Here is a 26050-nt window from a genome sequence, read left to right on the forward strand (position 1 = left end):
GAGTCCAGATCACTGCTGATTCCCACTTTTTCATATATCAACAATACTCATTTTCCCAAAAAGTTGTCTCAAGATAGACCAAGCTCACCAGATTCACCTTACACCAGAAGTTTCCTGATGAGTGAGAACTCTCTATATCTAGCCAGGGTTCTTGTCCTGGGACCATTGAACTGCTGAGATTCATAAAAAGATTATATGAACTTGAACCAAAATTTCATCTTTATTTCCATTAACCTCTAACTGAAATTTATCATTTCCTTCATTTATGAGGACATGCAAATTCTTAAGATCATTAGATTTTTCCATTTGGTTATTTCTTTGACAAAAATATTGGAGTAGTTTGCCATTTCCTTCTCCAATGTACATATTATAAATAGACAAAATAAATGGGCAGCTAGATAGAGCAATGACCTGAGATTGGAAGATCTGAAATTAAATTTGACTTCAGAAAGAGAGAAAGGGGAAAAAAACAGTACTTCGTCATAAGGACTGCACAGTCTAAACCTCATAACAACCCTGGGAGACATGTGCAACTATTAACCTCAATTTTATGATTAAGAAAACTGAGGCACTCAGAGGACTAAGTGACTTACTTAGGGTTACACAGTTGAGACTGAATTGAACTTTCTTCTTCCTGACTCCAGGACCAACATTCTATCCACTGGTCATTATTTATCTACATCACAGAGTTGTCATAAAAGAAGTGAGCAGTAACCCTTAAAACATTCTACTTCAAAACTTTTAAGGATTTGTAACTATTCCAAGTTGAGTATTCTCCTCACTAACACTGATCTGATTCAGCAGATGGGCTTTAAGAATAGCTACATGTGGAGGGCAGAGCCAAGATGGTGACAAGAGAGGATCATGTCTTAGGAGCTCTCTCATGAAACTTATAAACTAAGGACTCTAACTAAATTTTCGAGAGATAGAACCGACAGAGGGACCCAGTGAGGCAGTTCTCTTACTCAAGGTAACCTGGAAAAGGGCAGAAAGGCTCTGCTCCCCAGGGTTGGAGGGGCGGCCCGCCAGAGGGGTGGCCTGCCAGGGCAAAAGAACTTCAGCCTCCCAGAGGCAGCCCCAGGGCACTGCGATTGGAGGAGAAGGGGAAAATATGAGGGACTTAATGATGATGAACTACATGTATTCCTGTATAGAAAAATGACATTGCTAATACTCATATGAACCTTCTCAGTTAATAGAGCAGGTAGAGGGAGCTTTTATAGATGAAGCACAGGAGAAAGCTGAATTTGAAGATGAAATATTGTGTAAAAATGAAGTCAATAGAAAAAAGGGAAATGTAATGGGAGAAAGAAAAAGGAGAGGGGTAATAGGCCAAGATATTTCATATAATAAGATTTTTCTTTATTACAATGAGCTATTGCAATGATATGAAGGGGGGAATGAGGGAATCTTCATTCTCATCAGAGATGGCTAGGAGAGGAAACAACATATATATTCAATGGGGTATAGGCATCTGGAATAAGAAGGGGGGGGACAGGGGGAAGGGGTGGGGATGTGAATAAAGGAGGAGAGGATGGACCATGGTGGGAGAGTGGTCAGATATAATACATTTTTTTTTACTTCTTGCGAGGGGCTGGGATTGGATGGCCTGTCCGGAACCATAGGGCCAGGCAGATGCTGGGCCTAAGGGGTGGTATGGGGGCTCAGGGCTTCTTGGCCCCAGGACCAGGGATCTGTCTGCTGTGCCACTCAGCGACCCCACAGCAGAGTCAGAGTGAAAGGAGAGAGAAAATATAGTACACAGTAGTGAAGTACGGAGGGAGGGAGTTGCGATCAGCAATGGCAATGGTGGAAAAATATGGAACTAACTTTTGTGATGGACTTACCATAAAGAATGTGATCCACCCATGACAGAGTTGGTGGTGTTGGAACACAGACTGAAGCACATTTTATTATTATTATTATTATTTGGGGGGGTGCAGGGCAAATGGGGCTGGGTGGCCTGCCTAGGGCCACATAGCAGGGTGATCTTTGGGTGTCTGGGGCTGGATTTGGACCCGGGTGCTCCTGGCTCAAGGGCCAGTGCTCTGTCCGCCACCCAGCTGCCCCTACTATTATTACTATTTTATTTTATTTTATTTTAGGTCTTTTTTTTTCTTTTTTTGGTTTTTAGAGGGCAGTGGGATTGGGGTGGCTTGCATGTCACACAGCTGGGTGATTGTTGGGTGTAAGGGGCCGGATATGGGCTCGGGTGCTACTGGCTCCAGGGCTAGTGCTCCATCCACTGCGCCACCTGGCCATACCTACAATTATTACTATTTTTTTTTAATTTTAATTCTTTCTCTCCCCTTTACTTTATTGCTCAAGCGAGTCTATAATTTTTTGGGGGGAGGGGGCACTTTGTTTACTCTTAAACAAGAATATTTTATTAATGTATAAAAAATTATTTGTACAAAATGAGAATATTAAATAAAGAAAAAAAAAAGAATAGCTACAAGTGAAAAATTCATCAGTCTAAAGCCCTGATGCTTCTGATCTTCAGCTGGCTGATCCTCAAGACAGTCTACTGCTACTTGAGTAACTGAAGATATTTTAGATTGATTGGACCTTCTAGGGCTTGTCTTCTGTTTGAAAATCTTTAGTAGAAAAAGTCTATGTTGCAACCTCTGACAGAAATGAGTTCCTCTTCAAAAACAGGAGAGTTTGTCTCTTGTATCTTTTATATCTATCACAAAATATTCAATCCATCAACAAACACCCTAAGGGGCAAAACCAAAGTTCAAATGCTGCTTCAAATACTTTCTACAAATATAAAATATTATATAAATGTTGCTTATAATCTCCCAATTACTTAGTGATATTCAGGATACATGAATAGAAAGAATTAGTAAATAAATGATCTCCTAAAGTCAGAGGTTTCTATTATTTAATGCTGGAGAGATCACTCTAAAATAATTAAATCTCTAAATATAAACATAGATGTACATGGAGTTTCCTTTTCTGCTAGACTTTGAAAATGGAAAGAAGAAATCTTTGTATCTCCTTCTGTCATAATCCCTACCACGTTAACTACACTCAACACAGGCCTAGACAGGCAACAGAAGTTAAAAGTAAAGAATTCCTGCCTTCTGAATTGAATGATTTAAGGCATCTGTCCTATGGCATTGATCCTGAGCTTGCTACAGATATCTTCTACAGGTATCTCAGCTTGAACCTTCCAGATTGACAACTAGCAACGGAGTCTAATGATTTTGAGACTTTGTGGAGAAAGCATTTGACTAGCCTTAAAATATTCTGGAAATAGTCTTTTTTTAATCTTATCTACATATTATTTGTATATCTCTTATCACTTAGCATAGTACCAAGCATGTAATAGGAGCTTAATACGTTCTTCTTGATTGACTGTGAACTGAGTTATTCAAATTGCTCCAATAATATCTCATGTTACCTTCACAACACCATTTGCTCATCTCACAGGGGGGCCGTAAAAATCAAATAAAATGGCATATCATGGGAAAATAGAGCAGAAGAGCTGGGAAAATATCCAAGAAGACTCTCCATTTTGCTGAGGGAGAAAGTAACCTCCAGAATTTGGAGCCAAGCCTAAAAGCTATAAAACCATGTAAACCCTTTGACCCCATCACCACTACTAGGTCTATAAACCAAAAAGTTAAATATTTAAGGAAAAAGATTTATGTGTACAAAAACATTTATAGCAGCTCTTTTCATAGTGGCAAAGAATTGGAAATTGAAGGAATGGCTGAACAAATTGTAGTATATGAAGGCTAAGGAATACTATTGCTCCGTAGGAAATGAGTGGAACCAGACTTTAGAGTCCCTTTTTTTCCCTTAGGTTTTTTGCAAGGCAATGGGGTTAAGTGGCTTGCCCAAGGCCACACAGCTAGGTAATTATTAAGTGTCTGAGACCGGATTTGAACCCAGGTTCTCCAGACTCCAGGGCCAGTGCTTTATCCATTGTGCCACCTAGCCACCCCTGGAACCAGACTTTAGAAAAGCCTGGAAAGACTTGTAGGACTGATGCTGAGTGAAAGTGAGCAGAATCAGGAGAACACCTTACACATTAACAGTAATATTGTACCTTTCAGACTGGCCAATATGACCAAAAGGGATAATGATCATTGTTGGAAGGGTTGTGGGAAATCTGGGACACTATTACATTGTTGGTGGAGTTGTGAACTCATCCAAACTTTCTGGAGAGAAATTTGGAACTATAGCCAAAGGGCAACAAAAATGTGCATACCCTTTGATCCAGCAATACCACTACTGGGTCTATAACCCTGAAAAGATGATGAAAAAGGGTAAAAACATCACTTGCAGAAAAATATTCATAGCAGCCCTGTTTGTGGTGGCAAAGAATTGGAAATCAAGTAAATGTCCTTCAATTGGGGAAATGGCTTAACAAACTGTGGTATATGTATGTCATGGAACACTATTGTTCTATTAGAAACCAGGAGGGATGGGAATTCAGGGAAGCCTGGAGGGATCTGCATGAACTGATGCTGAGTGAGATGAGCAGAACCAGAAAAACACTGTACACCCTCACAGCAACATGGGGGTGATGTTCAACCTTGAAGGACTCTCATTCCATCAGCGCAACAATCAGGGACGATTTGTGGCTCTCTGCAATGGAGAATACCATCTGTATCCAAAGAAAGAATTGTGGAGTTTGAACAAAGTACAAGTACTATTTCCTTTAATTTAGAAAAAAAAAACTGATATGTTATTGTCTGATCATTTTATCTCTTATACTTTATGTCTCTTCCTTAAGGATGTGATTTCTCTCTCACACTCAATTTGGATCAATGTACAACATGGAAACAATGTAAAGACTGACAAATTGCTTTCTGTGGGGGGATGGGGGAGGGAATTAAGATTAGGGAAAAAATTGTAAAACTCAAAGTAAATAAAATCTTTAATAAAAAAAATAGTAACATTGTGAGAAGATCAGCTATGATGGATGCAGCTCCTCTCAGCAGTTCATTGATCAGGGAAAATCCTGAGAGACCTTTTAAGGAAAATACCATCTACATCCAGAGAAAAAACTATGTAGTCTGGATGCAAAGCTAGCATACTATGTTCACTTTTTAAAACTTCTTTTATGGGGGCGGCTAGGTGGCACAGTGGATAAAGCACCGGTCCTGGAGTCAGGAGTACATGGGTTCAAATCCGGTCTCAGACACTTAATAATTACTTAGCTGTGTGACCTTGGCCAAGCCACTTAACCCCATATGCTTTGTAAAAACCTAAAAAAAAATAAAAATAAAAACTAAAACTTCTTTTATGTTTTTCTTTCTCTAGCATAGTCTTTTCCCCCTCCTTTCACAACAGACCTAATATGGAAATATATTAAATACAATTGTACATGTATAACATATCAGACTGTTAGCTGTCCCAGGAAGGGTAGAGAGAAGAGAGGGATCAGAAAAATATGGAACTCAAAAGCTTGCAAAAGGATGAATGTTGAGAACTATCTTTACATGCAATTGGAAAATAAAATTAAAAAGAAAAGAAATTTAAAAAGTGCTAACTTACTAACTGAAAAAAAAAAGGAAGACATGAGCAGCAACACCTAGATTCACATGCACTCAATGCAAAGTGAAATGAGCAAAACCAAGAAATCATTATATACAGTAACAACAATATTATATGATGATCCACCATAAATGATTTAGCAATATAGATGATCCAAGACAATTCTTAACTATGATTTTTAAAAATGTTATACATCTCCAGAGAAAGAACTAATGGAGTCTGAATGCTGGATACTTTTTTCTTCATTTTTCTGGTTTGTTTGAGGTTTTTTTTTTGTCTGTGTTCTCTTCCATGAAATGACTAATTTGGAAATATGATTTCTGTAACTCCACATGTATAATCTTTATCAAGTTGCTTGCCTTCTCAATGAGGGGGTTGGGAATGGAGGGATAGAATCTCAAACTCAAAAAAATTTTTAAATAAATGTTAAAAATTGTCTATACTTGTAATTGGGTTGGGGGTGGGAAAGATATAATACTGGGACTGCTGGGTAGCACAAAGGATAGAGCACCAACCCTGGAATCAAGAGTCCTGAGTTCAAATCTGACCTCAGACACTTACTAGCTGTGTAATCCCAGGCAAGTTACTTAACCCCAATTGCCTCTAAAAAATTATTAGAATAAGATAATTAAGACTGAATATTATTTTGTTTAAAAAGCTCTAGGGAAGGAACTTGGTCTGCTCATGGTCTCATGGCAAGTTTGTGGCAGTCAGAACTACAGCCTAGGTCTCCTACCTAGGTAGTGTTTTTTCCTACTACACCATATAAATATAAGATACTATTATTTTTCTGCTGAAATTGTTTGTACTAATGAGAGTAGAGCAAGATGCCCATGACCTTCCTTATTCTTCATTTCCAGAGAACCAATGTAATCTTTTTTTTTAATTTAAGCCAACAGGGTTAAGTGACTTGCCCAAGGTCACACAGCTAGGTAATTATTAAGTGTCTGAGGCTCCATTTGAACTCAGGTCCTCCTGACTCCAGGGCCAGTGCTCTATCCACTGCTACCTAGGTGCCCAATAAATGTAAACTTAATGAAAATCTTTCCAATCTCTTATCTCTGCAGTTCTCTAGCCCCACCATGGCTTTCATTGAGCCATTAAACAATCACTGAGTTTATTACTGACATATCACCTCATCCTCTGAGGTTGAACTCAAAGGTGGAAATAGCAGGTCAATAGAGAGACACAGCAATTCATTGTGGAGGGATATTTATTCCAAAGGATCTTGGTCCTTAAACCTGAAAGGGACTTTAGAGATTTTTTTTCCAACCCTATCATTTTACAGATGAGGAAACTGAGCCCTAGAAAGGAAGAATTGCTAAAAGTCACAGAGATAACAAAAACAAGATTAGAACCAATCCAGTGGCTTTCCAATCATTCTCTATATATGCTTTCCCTCTTTTCTCCAGCTATCCTGGTAAATGATCTTTCGAATTTCTTCTCAGACCTTAAAGGATCAAAACATAATGGGCCAAAGCCTCAAGTCCTCAAGTCAGGTCTTTCTACTAAAAGTTATCCTAGATTTATAGGAGGGATTTAGTTAATACTCTTTAGTTGTCATTATATAATCTCTTACTGAAAAGATGTATTCTTGAGTAAAATAAATCCAGTAGAATGGATTATACCTGGAGAAGGAAAAAGACTATGTCCTCTCTAGATGAATTGAGTTCCACAGTTTATTGGGTCTAGCTCAAAGTTGGGAGTATCTCTCCTGTTTCTAGATACCTGAAAGATGAGTTGGTGACTCCTCACTGGGCCACAGATAAGTCACATTTGTGATTAGGAAGTTTTAGGGAGGAGAAAGATGGTTATTTAGCCTGATATCTTTGAGGATATGAAGTGGAGAGTTTGGGTCTCAGGATTCCAGAGGTAAAAAGCACAATAGCCAAGGTAAAGGGGTGGGGAAGAAGATATTCCCTAGCCCTTCTGATGTTCTACCCTATAGTCTTAGATGAAGAGAAATACTATATCTAGTGCTCCAAATGTACCATATTGAAGATACCATGACCCTCGGGGATATCTCCACAGGGAGGGCCCCTGATTCCTCTTTCCTAGACAGATACTTTATGTGAAATTATAATACTTGTGGAAAGCTCCAGTCTACTACAAGGTGGTGAGGAAACAATTCTGGCAGCTATGAAAAGATCCAACACCCCACCTCCCACTTGAGACCTGAAGGTATTTCCCCTAGACATTCTCTAAAGGTCATGGAAAAAACTATCTGTCCTTCAAGATAGAAAGTAGAGAAAGGGAGAAATGGAGAAAGAAAGAAAGGAGGAGAGAAGGGGGAAGCGGAGTAAAAAAAAAAGAGGTGAGTTATAAAAGGGGAAGGGGGAAAAAAGGGGGAAGGGAGGAAAGGAGATTAGCGGGAGGCAGGTATCTCAAGATAAGGAATAATTTCCTAATAATTAGATCTGTCCAAAGTAAAATACACTACTTTTAAAGAGAGTGAGGAAGCAGCTAGGTGGCTCAATGGATAGAGCACCTGCCCTGGAGTCAGGAGTAACTGAGTTCAAATTTGGCTTCAGACACTGGATAATTACCTAGCTGTGTGGCCTCGGGGAAACCACTTAACTCCATTTGCCTTGCAAAAACCTTTAAAAAAAAAAAAAGAGAGAGGAAAGAGAGGGTGAGGTCCCCATCACAGGTTTCCAAATAGAAACTGGATAAACCTCTGTTATAGGACCTGTGAAGGAAATTACAGCAGTGGAGAAAGATTGGGCTAAATGCTTTTAGGATCATAAATCTAAAATGAAATTTTATGAGCAGGAGAATTTCTGTTAGGAGTTTCTACCTTATTGACTACATAAATCCTTCAAGCTTCTAGCTCAATCCCTACTTCCCAAAGGACTCCAGGCAACTATAAATTCTTCTGTCTCAGAGATCCTAAAATAGTTGGAATCACATGCCTTTACATTTAAGTGCACTCCAGTTGTAATACAGGTATAAGTCATCTCCCTAAACTAAACTATGGGCTCCCTGAGGGAAAGAACCATGCCCTCTTTTATAACTTGTAATTCTATTTTTTTTTAAGATTAAAACCTGTCAGAGATAATTTATTAACATACAAATATTCCTGCTTGGAAATATGTCTAAAGGTTCCCAGTTAATGGGAATGTTCTCTACTCTACTCTACTCTACTCTAAATAATATCCACTTTTATTTTGTAGTAATCATGAAACAAAAAACAAAATTCCACAGTAAGATAATTAAAAGTACATGATTTAAGGGGTTTTTTTTATTTGCTTTAACAGCATAAAAGTAATATCAGTGTTGGTCCATCCTTGCAGAAATATCTTTCTGGGAACAGCTAGGTGACACAATAAATAGGGCACCAGCCCTGGAGTCAGGAGGAGTTGAACTAAAATCTGACCTCAGACACTTACTAGTTGTATAACCCTGGTCAAGTCACTTAACCCCAATTGCCTCTGCCAAAAAAAAAAATAAAAATAAATAAATTCAATGAATGCAAAAATATAGAATCAGAGGATTTAAAAAAATGTTTTAAAAAAAAAAGATCAAATCCAGCCTCAGACACTTAATAACTGCTGAGCTGTGTGATCTTGGGCAAGTCACTTAAAAACCCTATTTTCACAAACAAATTAATTAATTAATTTTTAAAAAAAGAAATACCTTCCTGGAAACAATTTACTTGTTCTTTAATCATCCTAAGGCTAACCCTTTCAAACTGGATAAAGATATACAAAGGGATAGTTCTCTTAATTGGATTAACATTCACTAGATTTGGCCAGCATAAAGAAGTTTAAGCCTCTTAGATGCAGATACTCAAGATGCTTCACTAAAATTGTCTTCTTATCTTTTCTTTTTTTAAATCAGACTGACTCTTTATTGGCTATCAGGTTAGTCTTTCATTAATTTGCTGGTATGATTGTGATCTATGTTATAAGGAAGCTGTACACCCAAGTTCTATAAAAGGTTAGAAGTTGGTCCTGCCAGTTCAGTTTGGGAATGATAGAATTAGATGCTCTATGAAACCAAGTTCAGGTTAAAATTAGGTCCACGAGTACCAGAACAAGACCATCTGGTGTAGCTCATTCATTATCCAAATCACTGCCAAGAGTTTGAGATGATTCCTTTGTCAATTTTCCATTTATTTCCAGGTAGTGAGGCTTTTCCCCATGCTAGCACATGGATGACTTAATATTCTCTAGAATAACTTGCAATTCTTAAAGGGGCTTCCTCATCAGATAGGAAGAGCCTCTTCATAAACTTAGGAGGTGTTGAAGCAAAGGCTAGGTGAACATTTACCTGGAATGATGTAAAAAGTATTCATGTTTCAAGTAATAGTCTTCTCTAGAAGATGTCTGAGGCACCTTCCAATTCTGTCATTTTAATGAGTCTATAGTCTCTTGTATTTCTTACAACACAGAGCACCAGAAAACATAATTAATGCCTCAAATATATACAATTAATTCTTCCACATCACAAGGGTTGGGAGCACAGCACTCATACAATCTGGAAAATCCACATAAAATTTTTTGGCCCTCCCTACATACCAGAGAAGTCTGAATTTTTTTTTTCTTTTGTAGAATATTTACAGTACCTTATTGTAAGATTTGGATTAAGTATTTGGTCATAGACCCTGGGTCATCTGCTGGTTTTTGCATGTCATCAGAGGCTTCTATAAAACTCTTCCCAAATCTCTATTTGATTCCTTTTTTGTTTGTTTTTGCTAGGCAATGGGGTTAAGTGACTTGCTCAAGGTCACACAGCTAGGTAATTATTAAATGTCTGAGGCTGGATTTGAATCAGGTACTCCTAACTCCAGAGCAGGTGTTCTATCTGCTGCACCATCTAGCCACCCCCCACCCCGCCCAATTTAATTTTTTATGCCAATCTGTAATAGATCAAAACCCCAACGGAGAAAGTTGCTACATTAAAGAAATAACTATTTACTGACTGACTCTAGATCAGGATTTTGCTTCTGATACAGGATGGAAGGCTAGGGAGAAAAGGAGGACAATTTGGAGAGAGGGCACTTTTCATCACAATATAAGAATGTGGTGACAAGGCCCCATCTACAGCTTTCAGCAAATTGTATTGTATGGTAAAAAGTTAAGCCATTTCCCTTGCATGTGCATCATTTCTCTTGTGTGTAAAATAAAGGAAATAAATTAGAAAGGAGGGAAAGAAATTAGAGGAAGAGATCATCTCAAGATAAGCAATGACTTCCAAAATAGAGCTGTACAAAAGTGATCTACCTCGCCTTTGGAGGGAAACAAGCTCCCCATCATAGGAAGTTTCCAAATAAAGCGGATGACCCTCCATCCTGGAACCTGTGGAGCAAATCTATCTAGGAGAATTCAACTACTTTCTTTGAGGAAAGGAAGCTGGAGGAAAAAAAAATGCCATCATTCAAAATTATATCATGGAATCATAATACCATATCAACAAGTACTTGTGCTCAGATCTGAAACAAGTAATATGAGGAAAAGAAGGAGACAGAAAAGACTTGATGTCCTTGAGCTCACAGTCAAGTTCAGTTGGTGAGAATAAAACACAAATACAGTGTGACCTGGAGTAAGATAACTAACGTCTCTGAGTCTTAGCTTCCTCATCTGTAAATGATAGGAACTATGTATCCATAAGTTCCTTTCTATCACTAACAATCAATCTATTAAACATCAATGTATGATATTTACTACCTAGGTGACAGATTATTGAGTAAAGACCCTAAGTGTTGGCAGGAGAAGGCTTAGTAAAGGAGATGGGCCTCCAATAAGGAGGTGGACATCTATTAAGGAGGACGTGGGCCTCTATTAGAGCAGATTGAATTTGATTTAGTAAAAAGGAGGATTTAAGTGTGAAAGAAATATTAAAGGACTTGGATAAGCCTGGCTCAGAGACAAAGTCCAGAGAAAAGATTAGATAAAGATCACAATATGCCAAAGGGCCTTAGAATCATAAAATACAAGAGTGACAGCTCTGGGAAATTTTTTGGAGTCTCTTTAGGGAAGTTGTGATCTCTTCATTATGGTACTCCCAGGATCACAAAGTGCCAGTTCACAGAATTTCAGGATTGAAAGAGACCTAGAGTGTTCAGCTATATATGATGAGGTAGATGATTTTGTTTGCGGCTGACATTGTGCCTAACACATTGCATCCCAGAACATTACAGTACAATCCATGGTCATTTAAAATAAGATTGACTAGGAGGCAGCTAGGTGGCACAGTAGATAGAGCTCTGACCCTGGAGTGAGGAGGACCTGGGTTGAAAACCAGCCTCAGACACTTAATAATTACCTACCTGTATGACCTTGGGCAAGTCACTTAACACCATTGCCTTGCAAAATAACAAAAATAAAAACAAAGAATAAAATAGATTGACTAGAATTATGTGCCCTTCTCCTACTCCATACCTAGGCACAATGTCAAGTACAAACAAAAACAATATCTACCACATCATTTATAAGAAATCTATCTTTCATTTTAACAATACAAAGGACTTCATCCTCTCCTCTGACTTTGGCCCATCCCAGGATCCATCAGAATTGGCAGGGGTAGGAAAACCCATCACCATTAGGGACATTCCCCAAACTCTTGCCACCTTATCTGACCCATTAGAATCCATTAGAAAAACCAAGGATGAGGAAACTCTACCAATGAGGAAAGTCTTTCATCCTTAACCTGTTGGGAAACAGGGTCTCTAAGCTGCTTGACACAGTCGAGGCAAGAAGACTCAAGGCAGTCACACTGCCTGATGGAACAACATTTCCTTCTTCAATCCATATATATATATATATATGGATTCCATGTATACCCATATTTATAGATCTATTATTGATTGCAAAACTTACTTATCCTAATAGTGGAATGACTATAAGAAGGATTTCAGAGAAATTCCTTGAATAAAACAGATTGTGAACTCTGTCCAAATTTAACAGGATTGGCTCTCCCTGAGACATACAAAAGCCTTCAACATTATGAAATCTTTGGAAGATACAGCACTGGGAGTTTCAGGGAGATGTCAGAATATATACAGGGAAACCAGATACAAGATGGGTCAGATAGAATTCCAGGGAAATTAACAGTTTTGCTCCCCCTTACCATACACAGGAATATATGAAAAAGATGGTGAGAAAATAGTTAGTACCAGGTGACCAATATGTGAACTCTAACAGCCTTAGTTTATTGGGAAAGAATAAAAAAGTCATAGAAACCGTAGTGTCTGCCAACAAGGGCTGAAAGTAAAATTGGTTATTGAAGGAGTCAACAGACAGGTAGACAAACATAACTACCCTCACTATAGGTTGTCAAGGGAGCATATTGAAAAACATTACATATGTGGCACAAAAACATAAAAGCATTCCATTAAACAAATTATATCAAAAGTTATTATAAGGAAAATTCTGTTTAATTAATAACTTTACTATGCAGCAACAAACTTAGGCAACAGGCAGGTTGAGGTCATCATGGTCTGAGCAGGGACAAGAAAATTAACTACATGATTAATAATCACACTTGTAACCACTACATGATCAAACTTGTAACTGTATGAACTATGTGATTAATGATGAAAATTGTACACTTTTGTAACCAAGGAAATGATTTTAGTTTGCTTGATATGATTCTGAGACTATAAAAATAAATCTAAGCAGCTGACAGTCAGTCAACCTGCTCCTGCCTTTACCCACTTATTGACTCAACTCATTTTGCCGACTCTATCCCTCCTGTCAGGTTCCAAGGGCCCTGCGGAGGCTGGACCCCCCTGCAGACTGGCGCCACAAACAGGGCCTTGACAGGTAATATACTCCCTCCTTTTCTTAGTGGGATAGATAGGTTTCTGCTCAGGGAATCTGCAGGCCCCCTGATGAGAATTATATCAGGCAAGAAAGCGCAATAATCTTAAGAACATCATGGGTAATAATAAAAGTAGGTAGAGAGTTCTTTTTCTTGAAATTCTGACTCATTTATTACATAAAAGAGAAATTAAGGTTTCTAAGGTCAAAGTCACTCGATTCATCTCATTTGTACATAATTGCTGTCCTTGGTTTCCTGAAAGTGGGTCTATAGATCTTGATATTTGTCAAAAAGTAGGAGAAGATATCAGAAAATATTATATAGAACAAGGACCAGAGAAAGTTCCTACAGATGTGTTCAGTTTATGGAGCCTGGTCAAGGACACTCTTGATCCTGACCATGAAATTACAAAAATAAGTACTAAGTTATCATCTGCAGTTTGTGCTGCAACTGAGGAAACTACTTTATTAATAAAATCTAGAAATAACTTAAGGGCATCTCTTCAAGATGAGCCTGAGGAAGATCCTCCTCTTGATAAATTAACTCCTGAGGAAGAGGAGGATCTGGAAGATGAAGCAGCTAGATATAATGATGATTGGGGTGCATTTACTGTAGAAAAGAAAAAGAAGGTAGAAAAGCAAAAAAAGTGACCCCACCTCCCTTATCGGGTGTGGGATTTTATGGGGCTATTAAAGAAGCTCTAAAAAATGGAGATAGCACCTTTGGATGTTATCCTGTCACTTTTGATGAAGGAGAATTTGAAGATGATGAGGCCCCCCGATGGGAACTACTCCCATATAAATTATTAAAAGAAATAAAACAAGCCTGTGCCTCTTATGGCCCATCCTCCCCTTATAGAGGCTTTGGGAGGACAATGGATGACTCCACATGATTGGAAGCAGACTGCGAAAGCTTGTCTAGATGGGGGTCAGCATCTTTTGTGGAAAGCTGAATATGAGGATTTAGCTAAAGCTGAAGCAAAGACACCTCCTTTTAAAAGACTTGGTACCACAGCTGATATGTTATTAGGAGAGAATCTGTGGGCTACGGCCCAAAATCAGATGACTCTGCCAAAAGAGGTGTTGTATGTTGTTAGTTCCATAGCATTAGGAGCTTGGAAAAAACTTCCCAATAAAAAGGACAAACTTCAGCATTGCCTAACATTAGACAGAAATCAGATGAAAGATGTGAGAACTTTTTGAATCGGCTTATGGATACTGCTAAACGATTAATAAACAGTGAGGAGGCAGCTGAGTTAATCATAAAACGATTGGCTTTTGACAATGCTAATACTGCCTGTCAAAATATAATGAGGCATCTTAAGAAAACAGGAAGCCTCTCAGATTATATTAAGGTTTGTGAGGATTTTAACCCTTCCTTCCTGCAAGGTATGACACTAGCTACAGCCTTGCAAGGACAAACTTATTCATCTTTTGTTAAACAAGCCATACAGAACCAAAGGCAATCAGGTGAAAGAGGAGGAACCTGTTTTTCCTGTGGGCAGTTAGGTCATAATAGTAGAAACTGCCCAAAGAATCAACAGCAGCATGTGCCCAGGGGAAATAATCAGACTTGGTGAGAGAACACTACTAACCCACAGGGTAACATGCCAAAAACACTTTGCTCAAGATGTATGAAAGGTTATCATTGGTTTAAGGATTATAGATCCAAATATCATAAGGATGGGCGCTTGCTTGATACAGGTCAGGGAAACTTCAGGAGGAGCCAGCCCTTGGCCCCTCAAGGATCAGTATTCACGACCTTCTCAGAGCCACCCCAGGGAGTGCAGGATTGGATCTATCAGCAGCAACCTCAGTCATACTAACCACTGACTCTTTCCCTATGAAAATTAGGAGTGTACAGTCCTCTTCCTGATAATACAGTAGGATTAATTTTAGGGAGATCATCAACATCCTTACAGGGGATATCAGTAATCCCAGGAGTGATAGATTCAAATCATACTTACCCCACCAATAGGAAAAACTGCTCAAATTCATTCGGGGCAGAGAATTGCACAACTCCTTTTAACACCTTTACTTAAGGTTGGGAGCCCAGCCACAAAACATAATAGAGAAAATCGTGGCTTTGGTTCCTCTGATTTTGCTTTTTGAATTCAAGCAGTAGGAAAACACAGACCATTAAAAACTCTGAGAATTAATGGAAAATATATACAAGGCATTTTAGACACTGGTGTGGATGTCTCTTGTATAGCTGGAAAAGATTGGCTTTCTTCATGGCCAGTCCAACCTACCCCCAATAAATTGATCGAAATTGGACAAACCACGGGGATAGGGCAAAGTTCACATATTGGTCACCTGTACTATTTTCTCACCATCTTTTTCATATATGGTATATGGTAAGGGGGGGGGGGGGGGCAAAACTGTTAATTTCCCTGGAATTCTATCTGACCCATCTTGTATCTGGTTTCCCTGTATATATTCTGACGTCTTCCTGGAACTCCCAGTGCTGTATCTTCCAAAGACTTCATAATGTTGAGGCCTTTTGTATGTATGTCTCAGGGAGAGGCAATCTATTAAATTTGGGCAGAGTTCACAATCTGTTTTATTCAAGGAATTTCTCTGAAATCCTTCCTTTATAGTCATTCCACTATTAGGATGAGTAAGTTTTGCAATCAATAATAGACCTATAAATATGGGTATACATGGAATCCATATATATACATATGAAGGAAATGTTGTTCTATCAGGCAGTGTGATTGCCTTGAGTCTTCTTGCCTCGACTGTGTCAAACAGCTTAGAGACCCTGGCTCCCAACACTGACCCTTTTCCAGCACCAGGTGATCCCCAAAACTTATCCAGGCCACTTGACTGCTCAACATGGCTTGAATGAAAAGAGCTTTACCAACCCAATTCCTTAAAGAATGAGGGAGAACTACTAATTCTTACCTCATACCCTAGATCCCAAGGCCCTCCAAGCCTTACCTGCATATCCCTGACCCTATCCTTTCATGTAAACTAAGGTCCCTGGGTCTCACCATCTACTTCCCTGCCTTTCCAACCACATTGTAGCTGAACTTTCTATTAAATGTTTTCTCCCTTAGAGTTTGAGCTCCATGGGAGCAAGACCCATCTCACTTTTTCCTGTCTGAATCCTATGCTAGGCAAAGAGTGGACACAATAAACAGTTTTCAATCATTTGTTTAGTTATATGCATCTTTGCTCTATACTTTGCTCAAGAATCATATTCAGAAAACCGTGGAGAAAAAATTCTGTGTGGCTATACAGAAGGCTGGCTGATCTTGAGAGATAGGAGGGGTGAAAGAAAAGGCAAAGGGACAGATATTTTGCTAGGTACTTTACAAATAGGATTTCATTTGATTCTCATAACAATCCTAGGAGGAAAGTGCTATACTTTCCCCCTTTGACAGTGGAGAAAACTGAGGCAAGCAGGGATGAAGTGGCTTGTCCAAGTCACACAGCTAGTGATTGTCTGAGTTTAGATTTGTACTTGAGTCTGCTTGACTCCAGCCCCGGCATTATCTATTACAACATGGGGTTGCCAACAATACTGGAAAGATACCTATTTTGAAATACCGCGTTAGAAACATTGAATGTTGTAGTAGATAAGAGTTCTGAACCAGAACTCAGGAAGACCAGAGTCCAAATCCTGCTTCAGACATTTACTATGTGTTCAGTCACTTAACCTTTTCAACCTCAATTCACTTACTAGAAAATGCAAATCTAGGTTGTGTCAGGAGTTCAAATACAACCTCACACACTTAATAATTACCTAGCTGTGTGGCCTTGGGCAAGCCACTTAACCCCATTGCTTGCAAAAACTAAAAATAAAAACCTATCAATTAACATCCAAGTACTTCGTAAAAAAAAGAAAATTGCAAATCCCCACATGATTATTAGGAGGGTTCAAATGAGATAGTTAATTAAAAAAGCCCATTGTAGACCTCAGAGTACTATCTAAATAAATGTTAACAATTATCATTTTTAACATCATGTCTTCATTGCTGACATCAATGCTTTTTTGTAATCAAATAATGGACAAAGTGAGATCTTGCATTAACTATATACTTGCCAACTGGACAATTATGAAGATATAATCTGAGCAAAGTATGAAGATGTAATCTGAGCAAAGTATATAGCCATTAATTGTGAAATAGCTTAATAAATTGTGACATATTATGACACCACAAAGAATAACAATTATGGATTTGGAAACATAAAAAGACTTGCTTAAACTTACGCCTCATGGAACCAGGAAAATATTTTTGACTATATGTAAATGGTGGTAATCAAATACAATTAATACTAGTTCCAAATGATGGGTGTCAAAATACACTCATTTCCTCTTTGTTATAAAATAGTAAGATATAAGAACTTGACACATGCTATCAAATTTTTTTAAGAGAACATATGAATTGATGGATGTTTATTGAAAAGTGAATATTTTGTCAAAATAAGAGATGTCAGCACTATTTTTTTTTTATGTTTTTGCAAGGCAAACAGGGATAAGTGGCTTGCCCAAGGCCACACAGCTAGGTAATTATTAAGTATCTGAGGTTTGATTTGAACTCAGGTCCTCCTGACTCCAGGGCCGGTGCTCTATCCATGCGCCACCTAGCCACCCCCATTAGCACTTTCTTAAGAAAAAAGAATGTAATAGATCTCTTCATATCTTCATCTAAAATGATTTGAATACCTGAAATGAGAAAGTAGACACAAGGGGCAAGTAGAGCTTGAAGATACTGTAGACATCATATAGTTCACTTCTTTATTTTACAGTTGGGTTTTAGATACTCATCAGTAGACAACTTAGACAAAATAGGTAATAGTATTCAGTCTCCATCTTAATTGGAGTCAAAACTGAAAGGGACCTAAGAGCATAGAATGAAGCTCTTATGTGTCATGTAGCCCTGCTATTCTCTAAAGGTAGTCCTTGAATTCAAAGGTCTCTAAGAACAAAACTATCATCCATCTTTCTCAAATTAAGGCAGACAACCAAGAGTTTGCAAAACTAGGTTTAACAATACCACTCTTCCCATTAATTTTTGTTGTTAAAAAATACCTATTTTTCATAAAAATATAGCTATAATTCATGTTAATATACTATTATTAGAAATAATTTTAATTATAATTTGTAAGGGGAAGCTCTGGACCGGGGCCACCCATGAAGGTCATATGACCTGGGCCGTGAGACCCCTGGAAGTCTGAACCTGCCTTGTAAGGTATCTTATAGGGTACTGGGACGGCTTCGCTAACAGGATGTGGCTCCGCCCATGGGTTGGAACTTGGGAGGAGCATGTACCCCGGGAAGAAAGGGTTACTGGATAAAAGAGCGCTGTGCAAAAGTTCGGGGGGCCATTTTCTGCTGTTCATGAATAAAGATGCTGCTGTTGTAAACCAGGCTCGTGTGTGGCTGTGAACTTCCTTCCCATCCCCCAGGGCGGAAGCCGGAGTGCACCCGAAGACCTCGGAGAGAGGTAAGCCCGCGGCTAGGCTCATTCTCAAGGCAGTAGCAGGTGCTTGGGTGCACATTTCAAATGTGCACGTTTCACATGGCGCCCGCACAGGGACACGAAAGCACTGCATGCTGAGGAGAATCTGAGTCGTAGCCGACCTTAGCTAGCTGGTCTAGTTAAGAGGAGCCACACACAGTCTTGAATATATATTCAAGATGGGGAAGAATATTAGTCTTCCGGTGGTGGAGCCTGAAGAAAAGGGAGTTTTAGCTTGCACACTGTACAAATTATGTAAAAAGAATGGGTTAAAACCCCACCTAAGGCAATGAAAGGAATTTGTGGAAAAGTTATTTGTTATTTCCCCCGTGGGTGGAACATTCGGGAATTGATGGCAAAAGGTTGGAGGGTAGTAGGACAGCAAATGAGCTCATATCACCAGGCTGAACCTGAATTTGTTTACCCCCCATGGACTTTAAATTCTATAAGGTCATTAGCACATTGTTAGAAGAACCAGAAGAAATAAAGGTGAAAGTGCCATGCTCATGCCAGGTAGGACCTTCCTTGTGTGGGTCAGAAAGAGATGATCAATCTGAGTGTAGTTATGAAGAGGTAGAAGAGAAAGAGACCTCAGTTATACCCCTGGAAGGAGTTGCAGCGGGACTCAGGGACAGTGAGAGAACTCCAAGAGAAAGAGATAGCCCTCGTTTTTGATAGATCTAAAAACAGTTTTCAGGGAGGATATGGCCCATAGTGGGGGCTCGAGGACTGCATGGGGAAACAGTTGCGTTCCCGTGGGAAAAAACCTGGGGGAGGAAGTGGGATCATGGCACAGGGAGTACAAAGAGGCAGAGACCCAATTAAAGAATGTAAAACTCAAGGTCGGAGAAAGAGGCAGAGACCCCAATTAAAGAAATGTAAACTCAGGGTCGGAGAAAGAGGCGGAGACCCAATTAAAGAATGTAAAACTTAGGGTCGGAGCGCCATCTAGTGAGCGAAAATATTATTGCTCCCAGTGAGAACTTCTACTTCTTTACAGATAAGGGATGCGCCTCTCCCTACTTCTAATTCCCCTTTTTTCATCCAACTCCCCTTGGTTCAGGCACCTCTTCGAAAGGGGAGAACTTATCTGACATTTTCCGCGAAACCCAGTTAAGACAGAACCTAAGAGTACTCAGAAAACTAACGTTTTTCTATGAAGCCAACTATGACAGAACCTGAGAGTGTTTTGAAAAAAGAGCATTAGAGGTAGCAGTTGAAGAGGGAGAGAGGCCAGATTTGGAAGAGTGGGGCTTTCCGCCCAGTTTTATGTCCCTTGGAGATTAGCTATGACCCCCAAGGGAATGAAATAGCTGAACACAAACCACTACCATTTCCTACTGATTAAAGAGATAAAGAGAGCTGTTAATGAGTATGGTCCTGCTTCTCCCTTATGTTAGGCAGTTAATTACTAATGCTTACCATGGACTACTCCTTGGACTCCAAATGATTGGAAGGGAAATTATGTCTGCAGTCCTTATCCCCCGGACAGTAATGTTACATATGTAGTACTTGTTCGTAGGGGAGTGTGAAAAGTATCTGAAGGGAAATGCACGTCCCCTGGGCAGGAACAGCGCAATTTTGATCTGGCCATGGGTGAAGGTCCCCTTTTTCTAAACCCTGACCAACAAATAAAATTATGACAAACCTCTTAGGGATGCTGTTACATATATATGGTCACAGGCCTTGTCTCGCCTGGATCCTCCGGGGAAAATGAGGGAAAAGTTTTCAAATTTGAAACAAAGGCCAAACGAGAACCCTGCAGATTTCTTAAGCAGGGTCATTGAAACAGTAAAAAGAACCATGGGCACGGGACCGGGGGCTGAAATGCTTACTACTCAATTGGTTAGAGAGGGATTAAGGCCCGCATATCAGCAACTTATTGGGAATTTAGGAAAGGATGCGACTATAGATCAAATATTGGATAAATTGATAGATGCCCCCCATCAATGATCCTGTACAAGCTATGCAAGGTGCTATTGCTGAATTGGCCAACACGGCTAACACTTCACAAAGTGCCATTGCTGAATTGGCTAACACAGTGAAGAGTGTTATGGTAGTTACTCAAAAAAAGATGTTTTCAATGTGGCCAACTTGGGCATTTCAAAGGACAATGCAAAGTGAAAAGGCCTATTAGATGTTTTTTACTGTGGCAAGGTGGGGACATATTGCAAAAGATTGCCCGAGCAAAGAAGGGGACCCTTCAGGGAAAACGGGGGGGAGGGGCCTCCCTTTTCACAAGAGAGGCCCCCGCACAACAAAACACAATAGAAGACCAGGGCACGAGGCACAGGGCACAAGGTACTGGGAACCAGGGACTCTCAAAACCCGATTGCAAGATACTAGTAACACAGTGAAAACAAATAAAGCAAGACTCAATGGCCTTTATATACCCTAGTAGGTCACACAACCCTTCTCACAGAACCGTACTCTCATAAGGAAATAGAAATAGAGGGGACAACCTTATGATAGATTGGTAACTGGTTTGGAAACTAACCACCCTCCTAAATGTCCCTTCTCAAGTTATTCTGGCTAATAAGAAGACTATTCTTGTTTCAAAACTTACATAATATCCCAATTCCGATTGACCCAGGGAAACCTATAGCCAAGGGGGGACAAGATTACAAGGCGGGCATGAAGTAAATATCAATTGGTGTACAAAGATAGAGTTGGCAAGACCTATGTTAGAAGTAATGGTACAGGGAAAAAAGGTCGTGGGGATGATAGATACAGGGGCAGATAATTCTTGTATCAATATAGATCAATGGGGTGATTGGCCGACTCTAGCAGATCCAATAACGATTTTGGGGGTGGGAGGCAGCCAAGGTGCCCTGCGATCTGCAAGATATCTACAGTGGTTTTGTCTAGGACATTCAGGACTTTTTAAACCATTGCAAATTACAGGATTGTCCTATGCACTATGGGGAAGAGACCTCATTTCAGCACTAAATTTGCATGTGACCACCCCTGAACATTTAAACTTGTTGGGGTCATTGAACAAGTGAGCTGTCCCCCTATTCAATGGAAAACAGAAACCCCTGTGTGGGTTGATCAATGGCCCTTAACGCCTGAAAAGCTCACTGCTTTAAAAGATATAGTAGCAGAATTACTTCAGTCTAAGAGAATAGAACCCTCTTTAAGTCCTTATAATTCACCTTTATTTGTTATAAAAAAGAAAACAGGCAAATGGAGGATGCTCATTGATCTTAGAAAAGTCAATGAAGCTATGGTACTTATGGGTCCTTTACAACCAGGACTGCCCAGCCCCACAGCCATACCGAAAGATTCTCACCTGGCTGTGATTGATATAAAAGATTGTTTTTATAGCATACCTGTCCATCCTTCAGATAGAGATAAATTTGCTTTTTCAGTCCCTTCTAGAAATCTCCAAGAACCCTTTGAAAGATACCAATTTTGTGTCCTTCCCCAGGGGATGGCTAATAGCCCCACCTTGTGCCAACAATATGTCCATAATATTTTAAAACCTATAAGAGATTCAGAGCCACAGGTTACAATCATACATTATATGGATGATGTACTTATAGCTGCTCCCCAACGCCAACAAACATTGCAAATATTACAAAGGGTTACTGATGCTCTACAGCTCTACGGACTACAGGTGGCGCCAGAAAAAATTCAACTTACACAACCGTACAATTACCTAGGGCATATATTAGAGGGAAACATTGTCACCCGTGTTTCTCCAAAAATAAATTTAAAGGGACTGAAAACCTTAAATGATTTTCAAAAATTAATAGGAGCTATACAATGGATGCGCTCAGTAATTCCTATTCCAGATTCCCAGATGCATCCTCTTTATGATATCTTGAGAGGGGACTCATCACTGAATTCCCCTAGGAGTTTGACTCCTTTGGCCAAAAAACAGATGGATAGTATTTTAGAAAAAAATTACATCGGTTGTGGTTCTACAGGATCCAAAAGAGCCCATATATGCCACCATTTTAATGAATGATACCCCGATTGGCTGTCTATACCAAATGCATGGGGTGTTGGAGTGGCTCTATCCTGAGAAACAAAAACGCATTTTACCAAATAAATGGAAAATGCTAGCCAACTTTTTCCTCTCTATTGCAGAACGTTCCTTACTCTTGTATGGTCGATATCCTGTTCTAAATCTTGCTGCTTCGGAGCTTTCTTTACGCTCGTTTTCAGAAGAAATCCCCGAGTGGGCTTCTCTACTCTGCCTTTGTTTTGTTGTCTCGCTTCCTTTACCACCTCCCCTTCGGGGATGGACTTTACTTCCACTGTCACGTCCCCCATCTGTTATAGCTCTGTCCCCTGTGGAAGGCCCTAATGTTTTTACTGATGCTACAAAAAAGAACCGGGCAGCTGTCTATGTTCCTTCCAGAAAAATCTTGAAAGTTTTCCCAACTGAATATTCTTCTGCTCAGAAAAATGAACTTCAAGCTATAATCTTTGCTCTACAACTATTACAACATGAACCCTTTAATCTTATCACGGATAGCCTCTACTGTGCTATTTCTCTTCACAATCTTCCTGAAGCTCAGCTCAATCTTCGCTCTTCTGCTATTTCCCCTCTGCTCTACAAAGTTCAGACCTTACTATTGCAAAGGACCTCTCCTGTCTATGTTCTTCATGTCCGTTCACATGTGTCCTCCTCTGGTCCTATTTTTGCAGGAAATGACGTCGTTGACAAAGCTTTACTTTGCCCGTTGCAGAAGGAAGCCTCTATGGCACATTCTAAATACCACTTATCTGCCAGATCATTAAGACATCTCTTTGGCCTTTCTCGAGAGCAGGCCAGAGCTATAGTAAAAAGATGCTCTGCCTGTGTCCCTTTTTTTCCCAGACCTAAGGAAATGGCTGTTAACCCCAGGGGTGCCTACCCTAATGCACTCTGGCAAATGGATGTAACCCACTATACTAGATATTTGATACATGTATGTGTGGACACATACTCCAAATTCATTATGGCCACTGTCCAACCTAAGGAGACAGTGAGGTCAGTTATTATCCATCTTCTTACTTGTTTTTCCTCTTTCGGGGTTCCCGAATCTATAAAAACTGATAATGGTCCAGCCTATAAATCACATGCCTTTACACAGTTTTGCTCTGAATTTTCTATAAGACATATCACTGGTATTCCCTATAATCCTACTGGCCAAGCCATAGTAGAACGTGCCAACAGGTCTATAAAGACCCTTCTTGAAAAACAAAAAGGGGGAATTTCCCCGGGCATAAAGAATTCTCTGCAGGCACGCCTGGCACAAGCCCTCTATACCCATAATTTTTTATCCATTTCTGAGGAGGGTTTGGTTCCTGCCATGGTCTTTTTTACTCATCCACAGTCTCAGGGCACAGATATGGCAAAAATCTCACACACCCCTACTATATGCATACCAGGCACAAAAGTGTACTGGAAAGATCATGAGGGTATTTGGCATGGCCCTGGAATAGTACGATTCAGAGGACAGGGTTTTCTATCCATACAGCCCGAAGATGGACCAGATGGAGAAGAAGTCTGGGTGCCAATCAAATGGGTCCGAGAAGTCACTACGGCGCAGAAAGACAAGGAGAGGACAGAGAGGACTGAAACGAGCAAGACTGAGACGAGAAAGGAGGCTACAGGTGTGCAGAAAAAGGACTGAAATGACATTGGGTTTGACGATGCTGTTCGCCAACTTAGGCGCAACAATTGGAATGATGGTTACTGATCAAAAGTATTGGGCTTTCATCCCCTCTCCACCATGGCTGAAAGCTCTATCTTGGACTGACCCTATGCCTTTTGTCCTTTCTTAAGATAACCCTGGAACGATTCAAAGGAGACCTTTTTCCTTTGTCACCTTTTACCCCCCCTGTTGTTAACAAAAAGGGGGAATTGTAAGGGGAAGCTCTGGACCGGGGCCACCCATGAAGGTCATATGACCTGGGCCGTGAGACCCCTGGAAGTCTGAACCTGCCTTGTAAGGTATCTTATAGGGTACTGGGACGGCTTCGCTAACAGGATGTGGCTCCGCCCATGGGTTGGAACTTGGGAGGAGCATGTACCCCGGGAAGAAAGGGTTACTGGATAAAAGAGCGCTGTGCAAAAGTTCGGGGGGCCATTTTCTGCTGTTCATGAATAAAGATGCTGCTGTTGTAAACCAGGCTCGTGTGTGGCTGTGAACTTCCTTCCCATCCCCCAGGGCGGAAGCCGGAGTGCACCCGAAGACCTCGGAGAGAGGTAAGCCCGCGGCTAGGCTCATTCTCAAGGCAGTAGCAGGTGCTTGGGTGCACATTTCAAATGTGCACGTTTCAATAATTAATTATAATAATAAATTAAATATTTTTAAAAGAATCAATAATTTAAAAGTTTATCAGTTTTAATTTTTAATATAATAAATATTGATAAATAAAAATCCACTGTGGATTTTTAAGAGTGTAAAAGGGGGGGAATCAACTAGGTGTCAGTGAAGAGAGCACCAACCCTGGAGTCAGGAGGACCTGAGTTCAAATCAAACCTCAGATACTTAATAATTACCTAGCTGTGTGACCTTGAGCAAGTCACTCAATGCCATTGCCTTAAATTTTTTTAAAAAAGTTATCTACTGATATCTACCTATTTCTTGCATCAGTGACACAGTAAATAATGTATCTTCCCAATAAGTTAGTAGAAACATTGAATAGGATAAATGTAATAAAATACTAGACCTATGATTTCATCGGTATAGAGAAATTCCAGTGAAGAAATTTTCTTACTCTGTGTAGTTTGTCAGTTACTCTTTAACTCTGAGTGTCTTTAAGAGGTTAGGTTTCTAGCAAAGAGTCACCAAATGAATTGTCCCCATCAGGTCTGAATTCAAAACTTCCTGATTCTTAGATCAGCTCTCAATCTGTATCATCATTTTGTTTTTTATAATGATTCAGTTATCAATAGTGATTTATTCAAAGCAAAACATCTCCATTTAATAAACTGAAAAAATAAAGTCCCTGAGATCATAGTAACCACAGCCTAGTAGTATGAAAAACAGGGTCAGTATTTCCACTTTGTTTTCTAGATCAGGAGACAAAACCTCAGAAATACTTGCCTAGAGTAATTTTGTTATCCTTTTTTTAGGGGTTTCTGACTCCTTGTGATCCCATTTGGGTTTTTTTGGTGGTTGTTCAACTTTTTATTTTATTTATTTTTATCTTAATAGTATTTTTTCCCAATTTCATGTAGAGATAGTTTTCAACATTCATTTTTTAGAAAGATTTTATTTTGAATTTTACAATTTTTCCCCTATTCTTGTTCCCCCCCCACCCCCCACAGAAGGTTGGTCTGTTAGTTTTTACATTGTT

The 26050-nt window shown here is 39.6% G+C and overlaps 1 protein-coding gene and 1 long non-coding RNA gene across 3 annotated transcripts in view; one reads left to right on the top strand and one right to left on the bottom strand.

Annotated features, from left to right (window-relative positions):
* Positions 1-26050, bottom strand: part of DEGS2 (delta 4-desaturase, sphingolipid 2) — an 84939-nt gene that overhangs the window by 28800 nt on the left and 30089 nt on the right. The gene's annotated exons all lie outside the window — the stretch shown is intronic.
* Positions 752-24905, top strand: LOC141506360 (uncharacterized). Of its 2 annotated transcripts, XR_012473818.1 has the most exons (4): positions 752-970; positions 13216-13280; positions 18658-18733; positions 22844-24905. It is a non-coding gene; the product is annotated as an uncharacterized LOC141506360 (long non-coding RNA). The 2 variants fall into 2 exon arrangements; XR_012473819.1 differs by lacking the exons at positions 752-970; positions 13216-13280 and adding an exon at positions 15658-18478 and having other exon boundaries at positions 22844-24903.

This window comes from Macrotis lagotis, chromosome 1 (genome assembly GCF_037893015.1).
Source record: "Macrotis lagotis isolate mMagLag1 chromosome 1, bilby.v1.9.chrom.fasta, whole genome shotgun sequence".
NCBI lineage: Eukaryota > Metazoa > Chordata > Mammalia > Peramelemorphia > Peramelidae > Macrotis > Macrotis lagotis.